We start from the raw sequence: 11,131 nt of genomic DNA on the forward strand, positions 1-11,131 counted from the left end.
AAAAGAGCTAAAAAACCAATCAGGCAGAAATGAAAAATGTGATAGCCGAGATTTGAAACTGACTGGATGTAATGACCACAAGGATAGAAGAAGTAGAGGAATATAAATAGAGAAATGAATAAGTGATACAGAGGATAGAATAATGGAAAATAATGAAGCTGAACAAAAGAGAGAAAGAAGAACTATGAATCACAAGAACTATAAATATTTATGCCTCCAACATGGGAGCACCTTACTATATAAAACAAATATTAATAAATATAAAGGAACTCATTGATAATAATACAATAATCAGAGGGGAAATTAACACCCCACTCACACCAATGGCAGATCATCTAAGCAGAAAATCAACAAGGAAACAATGGCTTTGAATGACACACTGGACCACGATGGACTAGACAGATATATTTAGATTACTTCATCCTAAAGCAGCAGAATACACGTTTTTTTTTTCCACAGGCACATACTAGGTCACAAATCAGGCCACAACAAACACAAAAAGAATGAGGTCATACCATGCATATTTTCTGACCACAATGCTAGGAAACGTGAAGTCAACTACAACATAACTAGCAAAAAAATTGAATCAGCAACCAAAATTCTCCCAACAAACAAAAGTCCAGGGCCAGATGGCTTCCCAGGGGGAATTCTACCAAACATTTAAAGAAGAGTTAATACCTATTCTTCACCAACTATTCCAAAAAATAGACATGGAAGGAAAACTTCCAAACTCATTCTATGAGGCCAGCATTACCCTGAATCCAAAACTAGACCAAGACTCCACTAAGAAAGAGAACTATAGTCCAATATCCCTGATGAACATGAATGCAAAAATTCTCAACAAAATACTAGCAAATTAAATCCAACAGCACAATATAAGAATCATTCACCACAATCAAGTGGGATTTATTCCTGGACTGTAAGGGTGGTTCAATATTCACAAATCAATCAACCTGATACACCACATTAACAAAAGAAAGGATAAGAACCATACGATCCTCTTTCAACAGATACAGAAAAAGCATTTGACAAAGTACAATATCCATTTATGATAAAAATCTTTAACAAAGTAGGGATAGAGGGAACATACCTCAACATAATAAAGGCCATATATGAAAAAGCCACAGCTAATGTCATCTTCAATGAAGAAAAACTGAGAGCTTTTCCTGTATGGTCAAGAACAAGACATCACTCATCATCAGGGAAATACAAATCAAAACTACAAAGAGATATCACCTCGCAGCAGTCAGAATGGCTAATATTAACAACACAGGAAACAACAGATGTTGGGGAGGATGTGGAGAAAGGGGAACCCTCTTATACTGTTGGGAATGCAAACTGGTGCAGCCACTCTGGAAAGCAGGATGGAATTTCCTCAAAAAGTTAAAAATAGAACTTCCCTATGATCCAGCAATTGTACTGCTAGGTATTTACCCAAAGGATACAGAAATACAGATTCGAAGGGACACATGCACCCTGATGTCTATAACATCATTATCAACAATAGCTGAATCATGGAAAGAGGACAAACATCCATCAACTGATGAAAGGATAAAGAAGTGGTACATATGTACAATGGAATATTACTCAGCTATCAAAAAGAATGAAGTCTTGCCATTTGCAGCAATGTGGATGGAACTAGAGGGTATTATGCTAAGTGAAGTAAGTCTGTCAGAGAAAGACAAATACCATATGATTTCACTCAAATGTGGAATTTAAGAAACAAAACAAAAGAGCAAATGGAAAAAGAAAAAAGAGAGAAAGAAGCAAACCAAGAAACAGACTCTTAACTATAGAGAACAAACTGCGGGTTACCAGAGGGGAGGTCGGTGGAGTGGGGGGGAATAGGGGATGGGGCTTAAAGGGGGCACTCATCAGAGCACTGGGTGTTGTATGTAAGTGATTAATCACTAAATTCTATACCTGACTAATATTACAGTGTATATTAACTAACTGGAACTTAAATAAAAACTTGAAAAAAAAAAAGCAGGTTACAGAAAACCCCCAAAGATCCACAATCATTGCTATAGATGCAAAAAAGCTCCCCTATGACTCCCCCAATAATACTTCACAACAAACATATCAAACTTGATTTTCATTAGACTGTTGTTATATCTTCACACTAATGAATATAAAAAGCCAAGACCCAGATTATATATAAGGCTATGAATATATATATAGCCATGGAAACAATTCTTGAGCTTTGTCTTCCACATAAGAGTGCCAAGTCTCTTCATAAAAAGCAATTACAATTTGAGAACACTTCATATTTGCCTCTTTTGCCAGCACCAGCTCTGCCTCATCTGAATCTTTCCACGTCATGACAAACATTAATTCACCACTGCTGTCTGTGGCACTAATTGTTTCAGGATCAAGACTGGTTTGTCAGCAGCATCTCTTTTCTTTGATTTGCTATTATTACATTCACTGTCAGATAAAGGTTTTTTTTCTCTATCAGCTTTTTGAGAATTAATAAATGCTTCAATTAACTCTGGACAATCTAAATTTTCTTCAGGTTCACAAGTATTGTTGGCATTGTCAGTAAGTCCCTTCCACTGCAGGAAATACTCCATCTTCCCATTCCTGTCGGTCCAGTACTTTTTCCACCAAGATTCTTCAGATTCTGCCTCTTCCATGTTTTACTCTTTCCATTCTGTTTCCCATTTTTTGCAATGTAGTTTAATTGGATGCCATTTAAGATTTTTTTTTTTATTTTTAAAAGATTTTATTTATTTATTTGTAAGAGAGAGAGAAAGAGCGAAAAAGCAAGCGCGAGCACAAGCAGGGGGAGCTGCAGGCAGAGGGAGAAGCAGGCTCCCTGCTGAGCAAGGAGCCCAATGCAGGACTTTAGCCCAGGACTCTGAGACCATGATCTGAGCCAAAGGCAGATGCTTAACCAATGAGCCAACCAGGCGTCCCAATCAGATGACATTAAAAAAAATTATTTTAATTTCAGTATAGTTAATATACAGTGTTATATTTTTTCAGGTGTACAATATAGTCATTCAACAATTCCATATATTACTCAGTGCTCGTCAAGATAAGTGTACTCTTTAACCATCAGTTTGTTCTCTATAGTTAGGAGTCTGCTTTTTGGTTTGTTGGATGCCATTTCTTATTGCAGACTTGAAGAACTATTATTCACTGCCTCTGATCTGCTCCAAGTTCCTGGTTGGCAGTGTCTCTGGCCATGTGTGTTCTAAGTCCAAGCTCCCTTGTTTCTTTCTTTCTTTTTTTTTTTTTTTTTAAGATTTTATTTATTTATTTGAGAGAGAGAATGAGAGACAGCACGAGAGGGAAGAGGGTCAGAGGGAGAAGCAGACCCCCCGCTGAGCAGGGAGCCCGATGTGGGACTCAATCCTGGGACTCCAGGATCATGACCTGAGCCAAAGGCAGTCGCTTACCCAACTGAGCCACCCAGGCGCCCGCTCCCTTGTTTCTTAATACAATGCTTTGACTTGACCTTTTATGGCTTCTATCTAAAAGAAGGGATAGAGATGTGATGAGCACTGGGTGTTATATGCAACTGATGAATTGTTGAATACTATATCTGAAACTAAAGATGTATTGTGTGTTGGCTAATTGAATTTAAATAAAAAAAAATAAAAAAGGGATAGAGAATGGGTGGGTTGGGTTGGTAATAAATAAGTAAATAAATAAATAAACCTTTTTTTGTGGCTGAAATCTCTAAGTAAGACGATGTTTAGCTAAATTTTTTCTTTGTCATTAAGCTGTTGATTTCCCAAAGAAAGATATCACTAATACTGAAAATAATTTCAAATTTCATAAAAGAATTTAACTGGAAACAAATATCTTCAGTCTACTTATGCAAAGAGCCAGAGACAATGACTGAATAAATTGCAGAATTTGGATGAATCTGAAATAATGATATTGTTCTATTGGCTGCAAATCATTACAGAGGTTCTAGAAATACTAGTCCTGTCACTACTCATGCTTGTGAGAAAATGTTAAAGGGAACGGGATACATTAAATTCTACTTTGTTGGGGCGCCTGGGTGGTTCAGTTGTTAAGCGTCTGCCTTCGGCTCAGGTCATGATCCCAGGGTCCTGGGATTGAGCCCTGCATCGGGCTCCCTGCTTAGAGGGAAGCCTGCTTCTCCCTCTCCCACTCCCCCTGCTTGTGTTCCCTCTCTCGCTGTGTCTCTCTCTGTCAAATAAATAAAATCTTTAAAAAAAAATTCTACTTTGTTAAGATGAGTTCCCATATGGCTGTATAGTGACACATTGACATGGTAAAATGAAGAGGTAAAATTAGCTGGTGAAGGGCTGCACCTTCATAGTCCAATCTAATTTCAGAAAACAAATGCACAGATAAAAGTCTAGCATTTTATCTCATGCCACTGATGAATGAATTAGAGGACCAATTGTTTTCTATCTTTTCTTAGGTACTATGTTTTTAATCCATGGGCCCAACGTCTCCCTAGGAGGTTCCCATCTTCGTATGTATACTGTGTTAGCCATTTTTTTTTAAAGATTTTATTTATTTATTTGACAGAGAGAGAGATAGTGAGAGCAGGAACACAAGCAGTGGGAATGGGAGAGGTAGAAGCAGGCTTCCCGCCAAGCAGGGAGCCCGATGTGGGGCTCTATCCCAGGACCCTGGGATCATGACCTGAGCCGAAGTCAGACACTTAACGACTGAGCCACCCAGATGCCCCCGTGTGTTAGTCATTTTTACCTTACCAAGTATACGCTGGTCATTATTATCTAGCTCAGAAAACAGAAAGTGGACTATTATGTGACAATGCACAGGTAAGTCTTGGTAAGGAGCGAGAGTACAGGTTATAGACACAAGACAGTTTTGGGGAAGCATAGTAGAACTAAACTGAAATTTGCCTCTCAATATGACCTCCTCTTTCTGAACACATTCTCCTTTCCACAATCTCCACACTCTGGACTCTCATGCTGTTTAATTTATGATCAATTAATTTATACAAATGGGTAACAGTGTGTTTTCCTTCTTAAAAGTACATATGCCTTTAAAAGATGTTACTTTGTTTAACTCAAGAAATGTATTGCAAATATTCAAAGCCATTGAGAAAAGATCATTTGCAGGAGTTTTGGGAAAGACCTGCTTTAGAAACTTTGGCTGTAATCCTGGGCAGGTAGAAGGATGTTTATAGGGACAGGCAAGCTGTGTCTTTTTGGGGGGAGGGGTCCGTAGTAGGAACAGAAAGAATAAAAATGCTGGATGATGCCAATGGATACAAATGGGGAGAAGGTAAACCAAGATGATGATGTTGGGAAAATAATTAGCTTTAGCTCTGGAGATTGGTAATTTCTATCTTCAAACTTCCGAAGGACAGTGTCATCCCTTTCCAATATCATGCTGCACAGCTTGGGTTTAAGAGTGTACTCATTCCAGGCCTGGAGCAGATCCATGAGGCCTGAGAAGAGGCCAGGCTTCCACTGAATTCAGTCTTATCTTTTTCTTAGTGTTTAGTCCTGGTAATTTTCAGCCAACATATGTGTGTCCTTTAGGTACTAACCATGAACATTTTCCAAAACTTTTTATTGTGGAAGAATTTAAATATACACAAAAGTAGAGAGAATAGTATAATGAACTCACTGTACCAGTTTCACCTAATTTCAACAGTCATTAACATTTGTTGGTTTTGTTTTCTCTATTCTCACATAATACTCCCCTCACCTCCCTATTTAAGCTAAAGTATTTTGAAGCAAATCCCAGAGAGCATGTCATTTTACCTGTATATACTTCAATAAAATCATTGGCCATTTTAGCTTAATACTTATAGATATTGGGGTGAAAACAGATTATTGTAGTTTACATTTATTATGTTCTACTGTGTTCAGAACTCTATGCCAGGCAGTTTGCATCATGTTATTTTATGTCATCCTTTCACCATTTAATCAACTAGTCATAATGGTTCTCACTTCTCTGACAGAGAAACTCCAAGAGGTGTAGTATATTGCTAAAGGTCACACAGCTAGGAAGTGATGCTACTGGGATTCAAATTTTCTTTGCCTACTCTGTATCCTCTTCCCCTAATCACTGTATACAAATGTCTTACCACTGGAGCATACTTTTCCTCTGAAAATAGACCCATAAGGAACACCTTTACATGGGTGAAAGAATTGCTTTGCATAGAACTATTTATCTTATTGCTTAGTACCCTTGAATGAATTCCTTGTTGACTGAGAATGTTTGGGAAGAAGGAATATTGGTTTTGGAGTCATATGGCTTAGGTTGGACATATAGCTTGGATACTTTCTGGTTGTGAGACTTGGGGTAAGTCACTAGGGCTCTGGGAATCACCTTTTTTTTTTTTTTTTTTTATCAATTCCTGTGAAGATTAAATGAGACACTTGGAAGTTTTAGAACAGTGCACTTTATGGAGACTGGGACCCAGTGTATTTTGGTACTCTGCCTCCACTTTCTTTTCCTCCTATCTCCCCAGGATATCTCACTGTGAGTGTATTTTTCCTTTCTCTTCCCACCACCTCTTCTCCATGCTATATAGTCAAGGCTATACTTATATCCATATAGCCTATATTTCTTTATTTAGCATTTTTTGGGGGGTTTAAGTTCTCCTCCTTTACTTCCTCTCTTATGCATTTTAAAATGCCCAAGCCTGGCTATTGCTTTATATTAATTTTGTGCATTATTCTCATTGCACTTTTAACATAAGCTGCCTAAAACTTTCAGAAGTCTGCAGGGCATAAATGATCTATCTCATTATTTATTGTCACATTCTGTATGGGATTATGAAGTAGTATGTGCTGCATGAGCCATAGAACATTTTTGTCATCACTGTGTTGTCAATTTCAATTAAGGCTGAGAACATCTGATGAATAGATGGGGTGGCCAGGGAGGGGAGGGTCAGATAGGCTGATGGTCGTTTTGATAGCCTGGCATATTCTTCAAACCAATTTACAAGGCTGTTTTAATTACCTTGGCAATTCTCTTTGGAACCCTTTCCAAGTTCCTCACATCAAAAAGTCTTCTCATCAGCAACAACCCAAATTATCAATGATTAAAATGTCATAAACCTCCCAGTTCTCTGCTGGGCTCATCATATAGATGGACTGTAAGGTTTTTATAGTCTGAGATGTCAAGCTGATTCTCTGGTTGCCATTGGCAACAGTTGAGATCTCTTAAAATACTGAATAAGCTCTTCAGGTCAATGTACCATATTCATATTGTGACTACTGAATGAATCAAATTGGATTAAAGAATTTTTTATAGAGAAATAAAAGGGGCTTCTTATTGGAAATTGGCACATTATTAATTGACACTGGGAGACATATTAAGAGATTAGACATTTATGTTGTATGAATCAACCATATATAGAATTAAATGTAATTTTGACTTATTTGAGATCTAGGAAATATAAATGAAAACTGTACATGCACACAGATATATACACACACACATTTACAGATCTTCCTTAGGCTAAAAAATAGCCATATGAAAATTGTAGTTTTAGGGCCCTTGAGGGAAGAACAAAACTGGATATGATAGTGGCCTTGGAATTATGAGGTAGAGGTATAGCAAAATAAAGCAGAAATGGGGAAATCCTTAGAATTTTATCTGAGGCCATTGGCTGGCTTGGGAAATGTTGACAGGAGATAAGCCTACTGGTCCATTTTGGTTCCAGGCCAGCCTTTCCTAGGCATCATTTCCTGGCTTCCTAAAAGACTCAGAAAGATGAGATCTGGTGTGCAGTAGAGTAATAGAGATAAGGAGGTGGGGAAAGACATGGTTTATCAGGTATCTATCACAAACCTCTCCAAATCTCAGTATCTTAAAGCAATACACATTCACTGCTTACAATTCTATGGGTCAAGAAATCCTGGCAGGATTTAGCAGAGATGGTCAAGTTCACTCATGCCGCTGTGTTCATCTGGGGCCGGGAGAGGTTATAAGTCCAACATGACTTCACTCACATGTTGGGAGCATTGGTGATGCCTGTCAGCTGGATTGTTTCAATTTTCCTCCACTGGCCTTTCTCTTCATGTGGTCTCTTTTTCCATAGGATAGCCTGGAGTTCTTTACATGTTGGCTCAAGGTAGCAAGAAAGCAAAAGGGAAGTTTCCAGTCTTCTTAAGACCTAGGCTTGGAACTGGCAGTATCAAGTTTGCTACATTCTACTGGTCAAAGCCAGTCCCAGGACCAGCCCAGATTTAAGGGAGGGGCAACAGACTCCACTGCTGGATAAGAGGTATTGGCATGGACCAGAGAAATTGTTTGTGGAAATCTTTGCACATTGTCTCCCACAGATGGCCACCCAAAATTGAATTCCAATGAATGCCTGGTGTCTTTGCCTTCTGGTAGTGAGCACTAACAGATTTTCCAAATTTCACAGGGGTAGATGTTGACATTCTGATCCATTTTCCTTCATTGGGAAGGTGGTGCAGGAGGAAGAGCACTGGTTTGACTTTGGACCTGGATTCTGATCCTTACTTAGCCATTCATAAGATATAATAGGTTTGTGGCCACTTCAGACTCTGTGAACATTACTTTCCTCATCTCTAAGTTGGTAATAAATATTACTTACCTTCTGTGGTAGTGCTGAGATGTAACTGAAATAACTTACACAGTGTCTAACCTAGTGACTAACTTACTTAATGAAAGCAAGCACTCAGTAATATTAATCTACTTCTCTCTACAATTGATCTGGGAGAGGCATAACTGTGTGCTCATAAGGAGGGTGACCATAAAATTTATTGTCTAAATGAGGACACTTCTGAGTGTGCACTGAGGCATTATTAATACTTATGCCAAATAAGAGTCATATGCTGGGAATATCCCAGGCAAACTGGGTCACCCTGGTTGTAAGGAACTGCTGGATGGGGCAAGGACAGGGCAATAGCTGATGCTTTCAATGAGAACTTTGCAGAGTCTATTCTTATTAAATATTATTAAATATGCTTTAAATTAAAGGCATTATAATATAGATGAGAAAGCTCATAAGAGGAAATCAGAATTCAGAATAACTGCAGGACAATATTTTCTATTACCCTGCATTTCTTTGTTGGTGATGGTATATCCCATAGCAAATTTATCTTTTGTATGAAGGTTAAAAAAAACCCAAGTTACAGGGGAATTAATCAAATCCACTCAAAAGCACTTTCTGCCTCTGTATCCTACTCCCCAACTATTTTTTTCCCTCTAGATCCCTTTTTAATCTCAGCATTATTAAATGTATAATTCTAGGAAAGAATAATTGACTAGGAGAATTCATGTTATCAGAATCTGGTACAGAGACAATTATATTTCTGTACATCTTGAATGGAAATGGATCAGCAATGCCAAAAATTCTCATCCTGTATAGAACTACTTAAAGTATGGTTGGTAAAGAAAAAAATCAGATCCATGATGTTCTGAGAACTATTTTGTTTTGAGAGAATAGCAGGCTCTTATAGTCCATCTCAGAGATGTAGACATGGCAGAGGAATAGAACAAGTTGAAACTGAATACAATGACCAAGATTGCATGTTATCATAATTTCATGTCCAGATGGTTATGATGTTAAATGTTCATATCTCTTTTGGCTATAATGAACAGCAAGTCTTTTTTTTTTTTTTTAAAGATTTTATTTATTTATTTGACAGAGACACAGGGAGAGAGGGAGCACAAGCAGGGGGAGTGGGAGAGGGAGAAGCAGGCTTCCTGCTGAGCAGGGAGCCAGATGCGGGGCTTGATCCTAGGACCCTGCGACCATGACCTGAGCCGAGGGCAGATGCTTAACAACTGAGCCACCCAGGCACCCCATGAACAGCACATCTTAATATCATTTTATACTTGTACAGAATATGATGCGTTCAATCCTTCATTATTTTCTATAGTGCTGTTTCCTAAACTCAGGAAAAATAAGAAAGATTTCATTTCTTTGTTGGTAGATGCAGCAAATATGTATTAAGCATGTGCTATATGTTAGGCTATCTCCAACGTATTCTCAAACATAGTAAGCTTTTTATAACAAAGTCTAAAAATTAATCAATTGCTTTATCCTCTTCCTTAACAACAAAGTTTTAGCCTATTAAACATCCCTCCAACATCCCCTTGATTACTGTTATTGTTTTCTTCCACGTTATTGCAAACGATTTTGATTCCACGTTTTTAAATATAAATTTATTTATACTCTTTTATCATTAATACTTGTTTGCATTTAAGAATATAGTTTGCTGATTTCTTTATTCCTTACCTCTGGCTTTATTCTTTTCCTACCCAAGTATAGCTTTTAGTATTTCTTTTGGCATGGATCTGTGGATAAAAGAGTTTGTTAGTCTCAGTTAGGTTGGAAATGCTTTCTTTTCCCCCTCTGTCTCAAATGATGGTTTGAAGTAGTATAGGATATTAGGATCCATGTTCCATCAGTATTTTGGAGATTTTTATTATCTCTGATATTTATTCAGTAATGTTTTGGTAAATGATTTCTGGAGGTTGAGGAAAGAATCCTGATTTGTAGCATTTGTCAGTTTTTGTGGTATAAATATTCCCAACATGGTTATTTCAAGCTACTGACATTTTAATGAGTGGCTCACAAGATTCCCAGAATTTTGATGACCAGCTTTTTGAGCTGGTGCAGGCCTGCTCCAGCATGTCATAACATCTATTGTCGTTGAATAGAATTTATGTCAGTATGATTATCTTCCTATTCTAGGTAATTTTTCTCTCTGGGAGCTTTTAAGGCTTTCTTTTGCTATCGATGTTCTGCAGTTTTAGATTATATATTTTAAAGATTTATTTATTTATTTGAGAGAGAGAGTGTGGGGGGAGGGTAGAGAAAAAGGGAGAGAGAATCTCAAGCAGACTCCATGCCCAGCTTGGAGCCCAACGGGAGCTTAATCTCACGACCCTGAGAGCATGACCTGAGCTGAGATCAAGAGTCGGACACTTAACCAACTGAGCCACTCCGGCACCTCCCCTTAAATGATATTTTGTCATGAATTTACCTTTATTTGTACTACTTGGGACCCAGTATGCCTTTTCATCTAAGGAATCAAATCTTTCTTCTGCTCTTCAAAAATCTCGGAATAATGGGAACAGCCATTACCTCTTCCCTATTCTCTCTAGTCTCTCCCTCTGGAATTTTAATTAGATGTAATATGGAGCATCTAAATGTAGTTTCCATGGTTTTTGTTCA

The 11,131-nt window shown here is 37.9% G+C and overlaps 1 pseudogene; it reads right to left on the minus strand.

The window, feature by feature from the left end:
• Positions 1-2,163: 2,163 nt before the first annotated feature.
• On the minus strand, positions 2,164-5,402 carry LOC117999306 (annotated as a pseudogene).
• Between the last annotated feature and the right edge of the window lie 5,729 nt (positions 5,403-11,131).

Source organism: Mirounga leonina, unplaced genomic scaffold (genome assembly GCF_011800145.1).
Source record: "Mirounga leonina isolate KUSES-001 unplaced genomic scaffold, KU_Mleo_1.0 Mir_115, whole genome shotgun sequence".
In the NCBI taxonomy this organism is placed as follows: domain Eukaryota; kingdom Metazoa; phylum Chordata; class Mammalia; order Carnivora; family Phocidae; genus Mirounga; species Mirounga leonina.